The sequence below is a fragment of the Aegilops tauschii genome, chromosome 1 (assembly GCF_002575655.3).
Source record: "Aegilops tauschii subsp. strangulata cultivar AL8/78 chromosome 1, Aet v6.0, whole genome shotgun sequence".
Taxonomy (NCBI): domain Eukaryota; kingdom Viridiplantae; phylum Streptophyta; class Magnoliopsida; order Poales; family Poaceae; genus Aegilops; species Aegilops tauschii.
Window position 1 is genome coordinate 330417622 of NC_053035.3, and position 14802 is coordinate 330432423.

General features: G+C 47.0%; 1 long non-coding RNA gene across 1 annotated transcript; it reads right to left on the reverse strand.

The window, feature by feature from the left end:
* Nucleotides 1-8553: 8553 nt before the first annotated feature.
* LOC120962064 (uncharacterized) lies at nt 8554-10345 on the reverse strand. Its single transcript, XR_005752857.3, has 2 exons — nt 9953-10345; nt 8554-9255 (listed from the first exon to the last, which is right to left on the reverse strand). It is a non-coding gene; the product is annotated as an uncharacterized lncRNA (long non-coding RNA).
* Nucleotides 10346-14802: the final 4457 nt, after the last annotated feature.

Below are 14802 nucleotides of genomic sequence, written 5' to 3' on the forward strand. Positions count from 1 at the left end.
CTTATTCTTCTGAAAGTCAGAAATGAAAGTTCGATCTACCAACGTAGAGTCCGCCCCTCTCAGGAAGAAGAAATTTGCTAGGAAAAAGAAAAAGCTAGTTCCACTCCAACGCTGCGAAGATGGACACGGTGAGAACCTTAATCTCATGCGCAGTCAACTTACTTTGGGTGGCCTGCTGTGAGAATGATTTCTCGTACGTAGTCTTTCCTAGGACCATTAGGGACAAAAAAATAGCGTAGACAAAAGGTAGGACCGGATCATGCGAAGAGCTCTTCGCCCTATTGACCTCTACTCCAAAACCTGAACTTCACAGATCCGAAGCCTAAACCCTGCTTGGCCCACGATGAGAGAGAACTGGTAGAGAGGTGCTAAAAGTAAGTGTAATTTAACGCGCATCTCATGATTTGGTTTATCCTTTTTGATAAATCACGGTGGTAGGCATCTAAGGAATCGAGGCCCGGCCCGGCTCGCGTCGTTCCAACAACCGACGGGGAGCACCTCAGTATACGATCGCGCGCAGTAACTGGGAGTCCTATTACACCTAAGGCCAACTTCCTAACACCCATGTTATTTGCTGTAGGGTTCATCTTTTTGTTCACCATAGGAGGGCTCACTGGAATAGTTCTAGCAAACTCTGGGCTAGACATTGCTCTACATGATAAGGATACCAGGCCAAGAAACCCGGGCAAGTACTCCCCTAATGTGCCGATCGCTAGCGCATCCAGGGCCCCGGCGCCCAGCTCTGCTGGAGAGGCCGTCACTGATCTGAAAAGTGCGTCTGCGGTTCGGATAGACTGATTCTGCGAACGCCTAGCCCCAGGAATCAATAAAAAAACAAGTGTTAAGTTTCATTTCAGATCAGTGAATAAACCAAAAAAGAGACCTTTCTCGCTCGACGCCACACTATGCTCCGCTTCAACAAATGAGAGTTTTCGGTGGAACCGGTGAACCACGTGGACCCTAATGAGCAGCTTTTTTTTATTCGTAAACCCTTCTTTCTATGCTTATGGAATCAGCCAGTGGCAGGTCTTGGCGATTGAATTCATCCCGTTTTACTTTGTTGAGTGCGATCTGGTATTGACTTGCCATGTAAGACCGACGACTATTTGGGAAAAAGGAGAAAAATCACTTTGATCTCTGATTTCGGAGAAATAAGTGGCTCACGAGGAATGGAGAGACAGATTCTCTATTTGATCTCGAAGTCCTCATATAACACTTCTTCCAGTCGGATCACTTGTTGGAAAAACATAATGCTAGAGAGATGAGGAACCTAACCTACGGTGAAAGCCGAAAGCCTTACGCATTGCTTTAAGAATGGGTCTAGCGGGCGTATTGAATCCGTGACCCCTATCTCTTCACTTCTGATCGATTAGGGAGGGTGGGCGCCTCTTACTCGAATACGCCTTTTGGGGGCGGACTATCAGCAGCATTGCGATTCTTTATTTGGGCAAAGCCAAGGTATCACTTCGGCCTTTGTTGCATCACTTCTCGATAGCTTTAGTGCTCGGAGAGTAAGCATAGCATATTGTCACCTAGTTATTTATTGATAACAAACAGCTAGTAGGTCAAGCCGGAGCCTTCACTCACTCAGCTTGGGTCAGCACCGTATCTCTAATTGGCGGAGACGAACTCCAATCCACCCGCTTTTAGGACATTTTGACAATTCTCTTTCACTTGCATTTTCTTTCGTGAAGGCTCGCTCTCATTCTTCTTACATCTTGCCCTTTTTTCTTGAGAAACCTGCTCCTCGAAGCAAGGAAGGGAATGAAGATGGCATTGAATGCCCTCACTAGCCCTTACTCTCAGTCACTGATTCAAGAACGAATACCGAGACAGAAAAAACCCTTGCTGCTTCGAGTCGACGAAATTCATAAAATTCTCCGCGAACGTATTGAACAATATAATAGGAAAGTAGGGGTGGGGGATCAAGAAGAGTGGCTATGTGGGGTTTGAACTTGGACACGGGATTAGCTTAATTTGGATAGTTCATTTTATCACTCCACTGGGCCCTTGGCCTTTCTTCGTGAGCGCGGTGGGAACGGGCTTCCCAAAAAGCGAGCCCCGACCCGGGCCTGTCATCAAATCCTGATTCAACAAAGCCATGCCAGCTGTGTTGGTCGTTCCTCCGATTCAAAGTTCTCTTGGATTAGGCAACTAACTACCAATCCTTTTATTGAATAGCCGCGGCGTGGGTAAACATAAAGAAGCCACAGAAGAAATCAAGCCCCTTTGCTAGATTTTTCATTCCCCTCATTACTATTCGGCTCAGTATTATCTTCACCTTTGGAATTGCTCTAATCCGAAGCATAAACAAAGACAGGGGTAATCTTTCGAAAAAGAACTTTACTTTCTAAAAAGTAAAAAAAAATATACCCGTGGAATTAGCCGCCTATCCCGGAATGGACTGGGATGGAATAGAAAGAACACTATACTTAATGTTACCCCCTTCTTCGACCGAACAATCTCAATCCAAAGGAAGTATCGAAGAGGAATTAAAAAAGAGAGAATTATGATATTGATATAGTGTGACCTGACCCCTGTTGCAAAGCCCGCCCTATAATCTGAAGTAGTCTTTGACTAGGTATATAAAATGGGAAGAATCCCAGGTCGGTCCCATACCCGAACAAAGGCTAGACCGAAGGTCCCGTCCCACGGGTTAGGTGCGATCATACCGAACCCAGGATCCTGCAACTATTCTTCCTTCGTTCAAGACTCGCTTTTCTCGCGGGTTGAGCTCCCAGACGGCGTATTTTTTTAAACGAGGTCCTCGATAACGGGACATGAAGACTCCTTTGGCGGGCAATGGTAGTTCAGGGGTCAATTCTTGGAGCATAGACATTGCATAAGCTCTTGTTCCTGATACTGTTCGAAAGTAGTGCAAAGAAAAGGGGAAGAGAGTTTCCTTCTTCAGAGTCCTTTTATCCCAATATTAAGCTCATTCCCTTCCATTCCTGCTCTATAGTAGGGGTTATGTCGCCTCAATTAAAGCTTGCTTGAGAACATCAAAGGATTGCGGAAAGCGTGAGCTGAGAAGGAACACGGCTTTCCGCGCCTTGACAAGTGGAGCCACATTAGCTGCGCTTGGGATGATTTTAGGCGCGGCGTATTCCCTTTGGCTATATAATCGTGTGGTTTCTGGAAATTTAAAACCCGATTTCCTCTATAAATTCTCCGATCTAAATGGCAGAGAAGTTTCCATATTTCTACCTTTTCTTGTTGGAGGGGCGACCGGGACCCAGAGAGCTGCCTTCGCTTTTGGCGTTCCTTCGTAGATCTACGGATTTCACCCCTACACACGAAATTCCACTCTCCTCTGTCTCACTCAAGTGAATTGGTTTCGAGAGCATTCCGCCACTTTTTGGCGACTTTCACTTTCAACCCGATTCACCGCCTACGTGCCCTTTACGCCCAGTCATTCTGAAGAACACTTGCCCCCCCATCTTACCGCGGCTGCTGGCACGGAGTTAGCCGGGGCTTCTTTCTCGAGTCCTGTCATGACCGAGCTCTTGTGATCGGTCCACTTGGCAGGTGGAGTGGATCCTTAGCAGGTTCATGTGTTCCTTGTTTACGTAGCTCTTCTGTTGGATCACGTAGCCCCTCCGTTGGATTACGTTGCTCTGCCCTTGGATTACTTGAGTCATTTCTGGGTTTACTTGGCTTCTATACCCCTTTGATGATGCAGCCTCTGACTCTCGTGGGTAAACTCCTACTTGATTAGTTAGAACTTCTCTGTCTCAACTCGTGGAGAAAGGAGCTAATAAGAAAGGGAGTGATAAGAAGAAAGGAGGTAATAACGATGTGCAATCTTCTAATAAGAAAGGAGGTCGATCTGCTAAGAATGATGGAAGTAGGAGTGGAAGGAAAAGAAAGCCTAAACTATCCAAGTAAGATAGCGAAAGAGAAAGCTGTCTTTAAAGCCTGTTTTGACCAAGCAAGCAAGCTGGAGCACCTTTCACGCTAGCCTCCCATCGCAGAAGGGGTGCCCCTCACAAAAGGGGGCCGCAGTGACCAGGCCCGGGCGACTGTTTACCAAAAACACAGGTCTCCGCAAAGTCGTAAGACCATGTCTATTTGAAAGGGAAAGCCCAGTGTGTTCGTTCCTCTACTATACGGAATCCTGGATATCTTGCCTTGGTTCCGACTCTAAACCGCGGTTTCATTCGATTTGTTGTGGATTGGATGATGGAAAAACCTCCTGAGAGTCGAGGAACAGCAGATGAGATAGCCGAAAGGGGGGACCCCGGGTAATAGGTTTCCTTTTCCGGTTTCGGCTTGAGATAAATCAGGAACTGAACTTCGTTCCTCTATTGATATTTCGTTCCTCGAATCGAGACTTTCTTTGTCGAGGATCTCTGGTTTAGGGTACTCCATCGCGCCAGTCACGCATGATCGCCAGAGCCTTTCTTGGCTATGTAAATATAGGGCCGGAATAAGTGCAAGATCCTCAACAAAATGGATTAAGGTGGGCTTCGGATTTTTCAGAATTTTTTTCTATCTTTTCATCAAGTTCTTGGGTCCTCCCGCATCTCTTCCTCGGTAAGCGGACCGTGGAAGCTGGGGAGTATCCGCTTGGGACTGATAGAAAACAGCATATCTTTTCCCTCCTGACCCCTATAAAAATCTAGTGGAAGTCCGGTCGCGTCGGAGACATCTTTATCTGATTTTGAGGCTTCGTCGTCCGGCTCCTCCAAAATTATGTTAGGATCGGACGAGGTAGAGCACTCAATGGGCTAGGGTGGCCCCCATTTCGCTTTACCAACCCCAGGGAAACTCCTTCTCTTGTGGCTTTAGACTGTGTATATACTTGACCTTGCCAAGCAGAAGAAGCAGAAGCCCTATTGGGAAATGTGAGTTAAGCTTTAAAAAAAGAAGAAGAGCTACGAGTGGAACAGCTTCTTCTATTCCTTGTTGGCCTCCAGCTCCTTCTGTCCCTCAATCCTCTTCTCTGCCCTTTTTTTACTATTATGCGTGGCATGCCCCCTGTTCGTATCTTAACAGGGTCTTGGAGGTTTCCTCCTCTGAACGCGAAGGAGTTTCAAGCCCCGCTGTGCCCACGGTTGCACATCGCTCCTGCCCCCAGAGGGCCGGTACCATCGTCCGGCGGAAAACTTTTTCTGAGTGGGGTAAAAGAACTTGGAATCGTCGATCTCTTCCGTGGTTCGGGGGGCACTTGAATAAGCCGCCGACACCCGGCTGCGTCTTTACCCCTATCCAATTTTTGGGCCAATTCCCCCTTCGTACTACCAAAAAATGAGATTCTTGTCGAATCCGAGTTTGCTGCCCCATTGACCGGTGCGGATCACGTTCTACTACCTCCAGTCCGTGGTTCGACCTCCCGTAGTGGTCCTTGCTTTTCTTTTTGAAAGCTCCGCAGGGCCAATTTTACGTACTTGCTCAGCGTGCCCCCCTTTCGTCGAGTGCCCCGCCCGGTTCACAAGGCTGTTGGCCTACCAAGCAAGCACTTGGAGGAAGCAGCCTATTAGTTTCAGTCCAGTCCAGGAAAGGAGCGGAGCCTATTGATATAGCTTAGTAGAGCTTCGCCATGATAGCAGTTTGTTTTAACAAGTAGTAGGAATGCGTGCTGATGTGCCAAATCTCCTCGTGCTCCTTCCGGATAATCCGAAATCTAGGGGTAAAGGAAAGATCAAGGTTTTCTCCTTGATCAATCGACTTGCTTCTTGTGAGCTGTCTCCACACCATTGAGAAATATTTGGATCAATGATAGCAGAGGCAGGCAAGAAAAGCTGCTCAAAGGGGACGGCACGATGATCGAGTTCGTGCTCGGGGAGTGCCATGTCTAGCTAGTTCGTGCAGTCACGTCAGTAATCTACCACACCCATGCTGGAATTCAGTAGAGTCCCACGAGTCAATCGACAAAAGCGAGAAACGAGGTTGTTCGACAAGGCTACGGTCTAACTTTTTCTTCCTAGCGGAGTGGGGAGCTGATAGGTCGAACGGAGTGGTGCCAGAGCTCTAAAGTGGCTCTAAATATCCATTTCTTTGATTTTCCTGTGTGCTTTTTAGGCGGCTATCTATATTAGCCGGGGCTTTAGGACGGACTCCAAAGTTGACTGTTGAATCTCAGTATGTATGGCCAAGGCTCACTCATTCAACCCGCGAGAAAAGCGAGTCTTGAACGAAGGAAGAATAGTTGCAGGATCCTGGGCACGACAGCCAACCATCGACGGTGTCAGACTATGATTCAGTTGCTGTACTACTCCTCTTTGTTCTGTTTCATGTTTTTGGCGGTTTCATTCTTGTGTCTGAGTCCGAAGAAGACGGTGGCCAAGGAAAGTCGTACGAAGGCAAAGCGGACAACGGGAAAAGGATGGGGAGATCCTGAGCTTTGAGGCAACTAAAGAAACAGGATGCTTTTCAGTTATATTTAAGGACAGAAGAGGAAGACAAAGCAACCCTAGGATTTCTCTGCTCCCAGAAGAGAGAAGCAGGTGAGGATGGGACCCGGAAATGCATTTGATTTTCTCGTCGGAACCGCATGAGTTCACCGGGGTGGAGCACGGTCCGCATTTAGAAGAAAGAGCTCTGGGACTGAATTGCTTTGAGTGGGGCTTGCCCCCGGATAATCCGAAATCTAGGGGTAAAGGAAAGATCAAGGTTTTCTCCTTGATCAATCGCTTTTTTCTGTCTTCTTCGCTTCCTAAAATATTTAGGGAACCCCGGTGAATCTTTCTCTCGGCAAAGCAGAACAAGAAGCAGCAGAAAGCAAAACAGTATAAGGGTCGTTCGGAGTTCCAGGCACAAAACACGCCTTCCTTGGAAAAAAAATTCCTGACTCCGAAGTATCAAAGGAGACTTGGGTGGAAATCCTAAAAAAGCGCCCTTTGACTCGAAATCAAATTTGTGCTAGTGGTTCGAATCCACAACAGAACAATGAATGAATGAAATGAATGAATGTGGGAGGAGTTGTGGAAAGAAGAGACTTTCTTTCCATACTTACGAGATTTTGGAAACTCTAGCGGGGCCATCCCAAATTCCTCCCAGCTATCATAATTGAATAAAAGGGATCGCAAGCTCCCTTTTGTTGCCTTCTCGTTCACATCCTCGTTCAATTGGACTTATTAAATAGGGGTGCTTTTTCTACAAATATAATCAATTCCATAATGCTATCCGCTTTGACGAAGCAAATCAGAAAGGAATTCCGCAGCAGCGGGTACGTGATTAGTTACGACCAACGGAAAGACTTATTGAAATAATAGGGAATTTCCTCATCCAGTCTACTCCTAGGACTACATCATATGGTAATGGTTATACTGAGTCTGGTAAAGATGGAGGTGATACCGGTGATGGTAATGGTTAAGATTCCGGTATAGGTACCGAGGCTCTGGTAACGGTGGACTTTCTGGTGGGGACACCCAGGATAAATTAGACGCAGAGACTAGTGCGGGTAGCCCTGTCGGAAACTAGAAAGAAGGGGCTGATGCACCTGCCCGGCGGTGGGTGGGTTCAGCTCGATCAACTGGGATAGGCCCATGAACCAGGAGCGCCAACACCGGTTCCTCGATCTTCCTACTGGAGGCATGGTCATGGCTTTCATTCATTCATTTCATTCTTTGTTCTGTTGTGGAATCGAACCACTCAAAGGATTTAGAGTCCTTTTACCAACCAGTCAGAACCAATATTTCTCTGTTATATTCTGTTTTTTCTTTGTCAGCTAGCACAATCTGGATTTCAAGTCCAATGCGCCGGATCTTGAAAACGGGACTGAACTGAATCCGACTTCTTGGTAGCCCAGTGGCTTTTGGTCCCCATCGGAAAGTGCTAAATGGATTGCTCAGAAATCCTGTGAAAAACACGATCGCCTGCCAGTGGAAGGCTTTCTGCGTTCAGTCAATCTACGCAGAGTGAATCGGTCCCTAAGGAACCCCCGAAAGGGCTGCCGTCCGATGGGTACACGAAAGTGACGAAGTTGCTTTGACTACTGAACCATGCCTGGATCGTCGGAGCGAATAGAGGTCAGAGGCTAGTGCGGGTAGCCCTGTCGGAAACTAGAAAGAAGAGGCTGATGCACCTGCCCGGCGGTGGGTGGGTTCAGCTCGATCAACTGGGATAGGAGTTCCCTGATCTGAACTTCAATAACAACCATTGCCTTACGTACCATTGGCTGGGAAAGGAAGGTGCCGTTTGCCGCAAGTAGATCTAGCCCTTTCTCCTCTGCCGTGGTTCATGCATTCTTCCTTTTTGGAAAGCGGATAGGGATCGGGTGAATTAGAGAATAGACAGACGTCCGTTGGCATTTCAGCCTTTCTTCTCCTTTCAGGGCCCGACTCGGTATTCTTAAAAAAAGAGGGGAAACAGAACCAAGTCAAGATGATATGGGCTTATCTTTGGGATAGGAGCAGCCAAATCGCTACCCGCTAAATCCAAATGAGCATTTTTTTCACTTCGTTCAAATAAGAGTTGTACCCGTACGAAATTACCCTCTTTCTCAGTATGATCGTCTTCAGTTGACTTCACAAACCGTTCTGGAAATGGCAGCTTCGATACAACACTCATGAATAAAAAAGTAGAAGTTGTACCAAAGAAAACATGACAGGACCGGGAAATCGATAACATTAATGGAAACAAATATAGTCGATACATAATAACATGGCATTGTATGGTATACACCAAGAGAGTCCATGTTGAGTGAGTAATCCGTAATTAGGATTCAGGCAAGGTATAGAACCTGTTTATAGTTCTTATGTCTTTCTTCTCCTTATACGCACTGGCAATGCTCTTACTGTTTTCATCACATAAGAGGAAGGGGTATATTATTACGAACATGAAAATAGTACTTCTTTCGTCATGTGAATACAACAGCAATAGGAAGCACGATCATTAATATGTGTTGCAAGGACCTATAACTGAATTTTGACGAAAAAACATAGTGTAAATCTAAATCACATGTGAACATATATAGTCAAATAAACCAAGAAAAGGAGATCTTGCCTATGAGTGCAATACATGGAAAATAGTGATGCTACTTCCAGTACTTGGATCACATTGCTCGTCTTCCTCTCAGTATTTGCAAAGGTTAGACATCAATTGGAATACAAAATCAAAAGCCTAAGTTTGGCACTGAGGGATGTGTAGCATACCAGGTACTTGAAGGCTGCAGTTCTTGGATTGAGTGTGTTGTGATTGGATATCCAGATGTAGGGAGAGTACCGGTTGTTTGTGCATTAGAGTAAAATGAAGTATTCACTAACTGCAGATCAACTTGGTAGCCTTGGAGGGAGACAAAGTTGTCACCAGCTGCAGGAGGGAGATGATGTTGTCAACAATCTAATAAAAGATTAGAAAAAGGTGGATAGTAAATGGAAGAAAATAATCTTGCATCAGATAACAATAACAACAAAACGCTAAAGAATTAAGCCCAAAATACTACCAGTGGTTTGGTCAAAATAAGTTACAGAAGCCCTATCTTAACTGTTGAAAAGAAAGTTGTGAGTTCTTGTGGCTTTGATATAACTGTAAAAACTATGGATAAAAGTCCAATAATCATATAGAAATAGTTAGTTTTCGCAAAAAAAAGGAAAGACATAGTTAGTGTTACCCATATCCACGAATCAACCAAAATTGGACCAGCGCAAGGATCACTGCACAATCTCTGAAACCGAGTTGGTAAAGCCAATCTGGATACTTGAGAGTGTCAGTCCATAGATGGGTCTTCTTGAGGGCGAGCCTGCCTCTGCATACCAATAAACAACCATAGAGGGCTCATACATACTCCAGTGCCATTTGGGGAAAAAAGGAACACATTGTTCTCCTCTACCTACACTTTCAGGAACGGAGACAGTACTCAGCAAGGGAGGATGAAAGGAATAGGTGAGGTGCATCAGCGGTCCTGCCGTCAAAGACGAAAGGACAGGCGGCTAGGCAATCTCGGAGAGCCGTGTGACCAACCTGGAACGGCGGCCAGGAAATCTTTGAGCCGGCCATAGGAACCAACCTGGAACGGGAACCCGTGGTCGTGGCGGAGGCGGAGAGCCGTCGGACTGGCAGTCATGCCGGGGCCAGAGAGCCGTCAGAGGCGGTCGCCACACATCCGCCACACCAAAAGATTGGTCTCTTTTCTATAGGAGCCCTCCTAGGTAGGCGCCGCCCGCCAGGCATTCGGTGCTGCCGCGGTGGAGGTAGCCCAGCACGCCGTCAACCAGGACGGCGAATACGTAGTTGGACGTGGAGCAGAAGCCGTGCATCTCCGTTCTCCGAAGTGCCTCTCTGGATATCTCTCGGAGCTGAGATTTTTGCTCCCCTGTTTAGGTCGTCCACTTTTGTTTGTGCGCCGATTGCTTTTCTTTCCGTGGTGGGGCCGTGGGGGGAGGTGGGCAGCTGGCTGGATCGGTGGGTTAATGGCGTGATGAAATGATCAGACAACACATTCAGCTGGAAACGGAATGCATGACCGGCCAATATGCATGCTATGGTTTTTTGCTGAATATTTTTTTAGAGTGCATGATTGATGATGTGTCAAGGTTGCTGAGGTGGATAGGCTGCATGTCAAGAGAAATATGTTAGTGAAGATGAACTATTTAGGTATTATAGATTATAAGACAATGTAAACAAGTCCTATGCTTTTTTTAGGAAGTATGTTTGTATTCAAATCACAAAATAATACAAAGTTCTGGATCCATACAAGCACACCCTAACACATGAACAGATAACTAGAATAACAAAGAGTAACCTAAAACAACCAGTAAAACACGTAGATCTCCAGAGCTCTGTGTCATCATACACCTTGCGAGAAGACCCATGCAATACAAGCATCTGCAACTAGATCTAAGCAAGTCATCATCTTCAACCATGGTATAATCGCCATCACGCTGCTCCCCGTTTTTTTCGATTCTGCGCCGAAAAGATAAGGACACACATATGCATCCAACACACCTGCACCAGCCTTCGCCATCTGTGGCTTTGAGTACCGATGTATGTGCCCCTTCCAGATGGAAGAGTAATAGGATCCAAGTTCTATGCTTTCTCCAAGGAATAAATCTAGCTTGTTTGAAGTGAGGCGACCTGTCATTTGGTACTGTTCATTTGTCAATGGTTTACTGGTTGACATGAGGTTTGGTCATTCTTGAGCAATCCTGCTCATCACCTCCCTACTGATGTGTCAATATATTTCAGAGCAAGTACAATAGTGGGCTTATAGCCTGCTTACATGGCAATTTTATCTATGTGAAGGAGAGAGACATGAAAAAGTAAGGGGGAGTGGGCTCTCATGTAAAAGTATCTACAGCCGCATTGGACAAATCCGACCCCTCAAACGCCCGCGGACCAACCATGCAATTCATGCAATGCTACGTAAAACACATTATCATAGCTCAGTTCATCGGATTAGCCGGGCAAAAGAAACATGATTCGTCGGAGTTCAACGGCGGACAGTGCAAATTCATACTACAAACTATTGAAACATAGATAAAATAAAAACAGAACAAGGAAGGGAGGAGGAAATCACTATTTCCTCACCGACCCCTTCCCGTTTCGGCCGTCGGCGCGGCTGTGCCCCTCCTCTGTGAAGGCGTCGGCGTGCGGAGGCGCGTCGTCGTCAGAGCTGGATGTGGAGCCGTTGGTCATATCCAGGCGCTGACGAAGTGGATCCGCCACTGCCCGATCCGCCTTGGTCGACAACGGAACGTCTCAATGCGATGCGGAGGGCGACCTCCTCCACATCGTCGGGGTCCGCTTCGCGCGGCAAGCTAGACCAGTCGTCCTCGGAGCCGGAGTCCCAACCGGAGGCAGCGCTACTTCGGTCGCCGGCCATCGGATGCGTTTGGAGGGGATCAAAAGTGAAGTGGACGGAGAGGGGAGTGAAGTGGAGTTCGGATTGATTGCGGTCTAGGGTTTTCTGGACGACGATATTTGTGGGGCAGGCATGGGCAAGGCTGGGCCAAGTCGACGTGGCGGGCGCGCCTGGACCACCCCATATCCGCCCCATATTTGGGCTGGATTTGAGGGGTGCCAGTCAGCCTGGGCGTTTGAGGGCGTTTTGAGAGGACCGGTTGGGTCGAAATTTCATGACCAGTCAGTGACCGGACGGCCTGCCCGCGTGTTTGAGATGGGTTTGATGGGTCCAATTGTAGATGCTCTAAGAGCCTGACTATATGCGTGCTCCTAAGCATATGCAGTAAATGTGAAAAAAGAGATAGAACGAATATGAGAAAAAGTACTAATTTTATAGCTAATCTTATTATATAAATGACTATGTTGGCTATAAATGATATAGCCAGCAGTTGGCTATATTATTAACCATGCTCTCAGGCTGGGCAACACAACTTCCAATATGGTTCGGCAAAATGATCTGGCGTGAATAATCTATTGAGTTCTTAATAAATGGTACTAGTCTGGTCCCCCTTGCGTTGCTGACCGGATGTGAGTAGAATTGTACCACTGGTAGAAAAAGAGGCTTCCATACGCCCCCATTAGTCCCCAAAACAATCGAACCGCGACCAAAGGGGTCTTTAGTCGCGGTTCGGGAGGAGACCCGCGACCAACTATCTAGGCCCAGCGCGCTCGGTCGACAGCTGGCGGACGGGAGGGGCTTTAGTCCGGTTGGCCTGGCCAACCGGGACTAAAGGTCCCCGAAGGCCTTTAGTCGCGGTTGGCCAGGCCAACCGGGACTAAAGGCCCATCCAACTGGCGGACGGGAGGGGCTTTAGTCCCGGTTGGCCTGGCCAACCGCGACTAAAGGTCCCCGAAGGCCTTTAGTTGCGGTTGGCCAGGCCAACCGGGACTAAAGGCCCATCCCTATATATAGGACTCAGCTCACTTCACTTCACTCAGCTCACTTCACAATTTTCAGAAGGGGGTGGTGGGTTTGCTTTTGGTTCCTCCTATGCACACAAGGTGTTTGATGAAATGCCCGAGAGCCTGAAACAAACATGATATGAAGTGTCCGAGCCACACTTGAGCTTTCTCATTTATTTTTCCTCCGCGATCGCGGTTAGCAACTTGAACCTTTCATGTGTCATTGATAAAATATGCATGTGTGTAGTTCATTGTTTAATTTGTATTATTTCTAGCTAGTTAGTTTAACAAATGCATGATGGTTAATTATATACTTTATATAATAATAATGCAGATGAATCGGCAATGGATGTACGGTCCCCGACTCTCCGGCGAGTTCACTACGGGTTTGAAAGATTTCCTCGTAGTGGCAAATGCGAACAAGCAGCAAGGTTTTATTATTTGTCCATGTGCTGTCTGTAAGAATCAGAAGGGTTACTCCTCCTCAAGAGACGTTCACATGCACCTGCTTCGGCACGGTTTCATGCCAAGCTATAATTGTTGGACCAAGCATGGAGAAAGAGGGGTTAGAATGGAAGAAGATGAAGAAGGGGATGATATCGATGACAACTATCATGATCATTTCGGTGATACTTTCATGGAGGATGATGCTGAAGGTGGGGAAGGGTTAGGTGAAGGTGAAGAAGAGGCACATGATGAGCCCGCTGATGATCTTGGCCGGACCATTGCTGATGCACGGAGACGCTGCGAAACCGACAAGGAGAGGGAGAATTTGGATCGCATGTTAGAGGATCACAAAAAGTCGTTGTATCCAGGATGCGATAATAGTCTGAAAAAGCTGGGCTGCACACTGGATTTGCTAAAATGGAAGGCACAGGAAGGTGTAGGTGACTCATCATTTGAAAATTTGCTGAAAATGTTGAAGAATATGTTTCCGAAGAATAACGAGTTGCCCGCCAGTACGTACGAAGCAAAGAAGGTTGTCAGCCCTCTAGGTTTAGAGGTTCTGAAGATACATGCATGCATTAACGACTGCATCCTCTACCGCGGTGAATACGAGAATTTGAATGAATGCCCTGTATGCACTGCATTGCGTTATAAGATCAGAGGCGATGACCCTGGTGACGATGTTGAGGGCGAGAAACCCAGGAAGAGGGTTCCCGCCAAGGTGATGTGGTATGCTCCTATAATACCACGGTTGAAACGTCTGTTCATGAACAAAAAGCATGCCAAGTCGTTGCGATGGCACAAAGAGGACCGTAAGTCCGACGGGGAGTTGAGACACCCCGCTGATGGAACACAATGGAGAAAGATCGACAGAGTGTTCAAAGATTTTGCAGCTGACGCAAGGAACATAAGATTTGGTCTAAGTACTGATGGCATGAATCCTTTTGGCGAGCAGAGCTCCAGCCATAGCACCTGGCCCGTGACTCTATGCATCTACAACCTTCCTCCTTGGTTGTGCATGAAGCGGAAGTTCATTATGATGCCAATTCTCATCCAAGGCCCTAAGCAACCCGGCAACGACATCGATGTGTAACTAAGGCCATTAGTTGAAGAACTTTTATAGTTGTGGGCCAGACCTGGTGTACGTGTCTGGGGTGAGCACAAAGGAGAGGAATTTGACCTACGAGCGTTGCTTTTTGTAACCATCAATGATTGGCCTGCTCTCAGTAACCTTTCGGGACAGACAAATAAGGGATACAATGCATGCACGCACTGCTTACATCAGACTGAAAGTGTATGTTTGGTTAATTGTAAGAAGAACGTGTACCTGGGTCATCGTCGGTTTCTTCCCCGAAATCATAACGTAAGAAAGAAAGGCAAGCATTTCAACGGCAAGGCAGATCACCGGCCGAAGCCTGTGGAACGTACTGGTGCTGAGATATTTGATATGGTCAAGGATTTGAAAGTCATCTTTGGAAAGGGTCCTGGCGGACAATCAGTTCCGCGGGGAGTTGACGGGCACGCACCCATGTGGAAGAAGAAATCTATATTTTGGAAGCTAGAATATTGGAAAGTCCTAGATGTCCGCTCTGCAATCGACGTGAT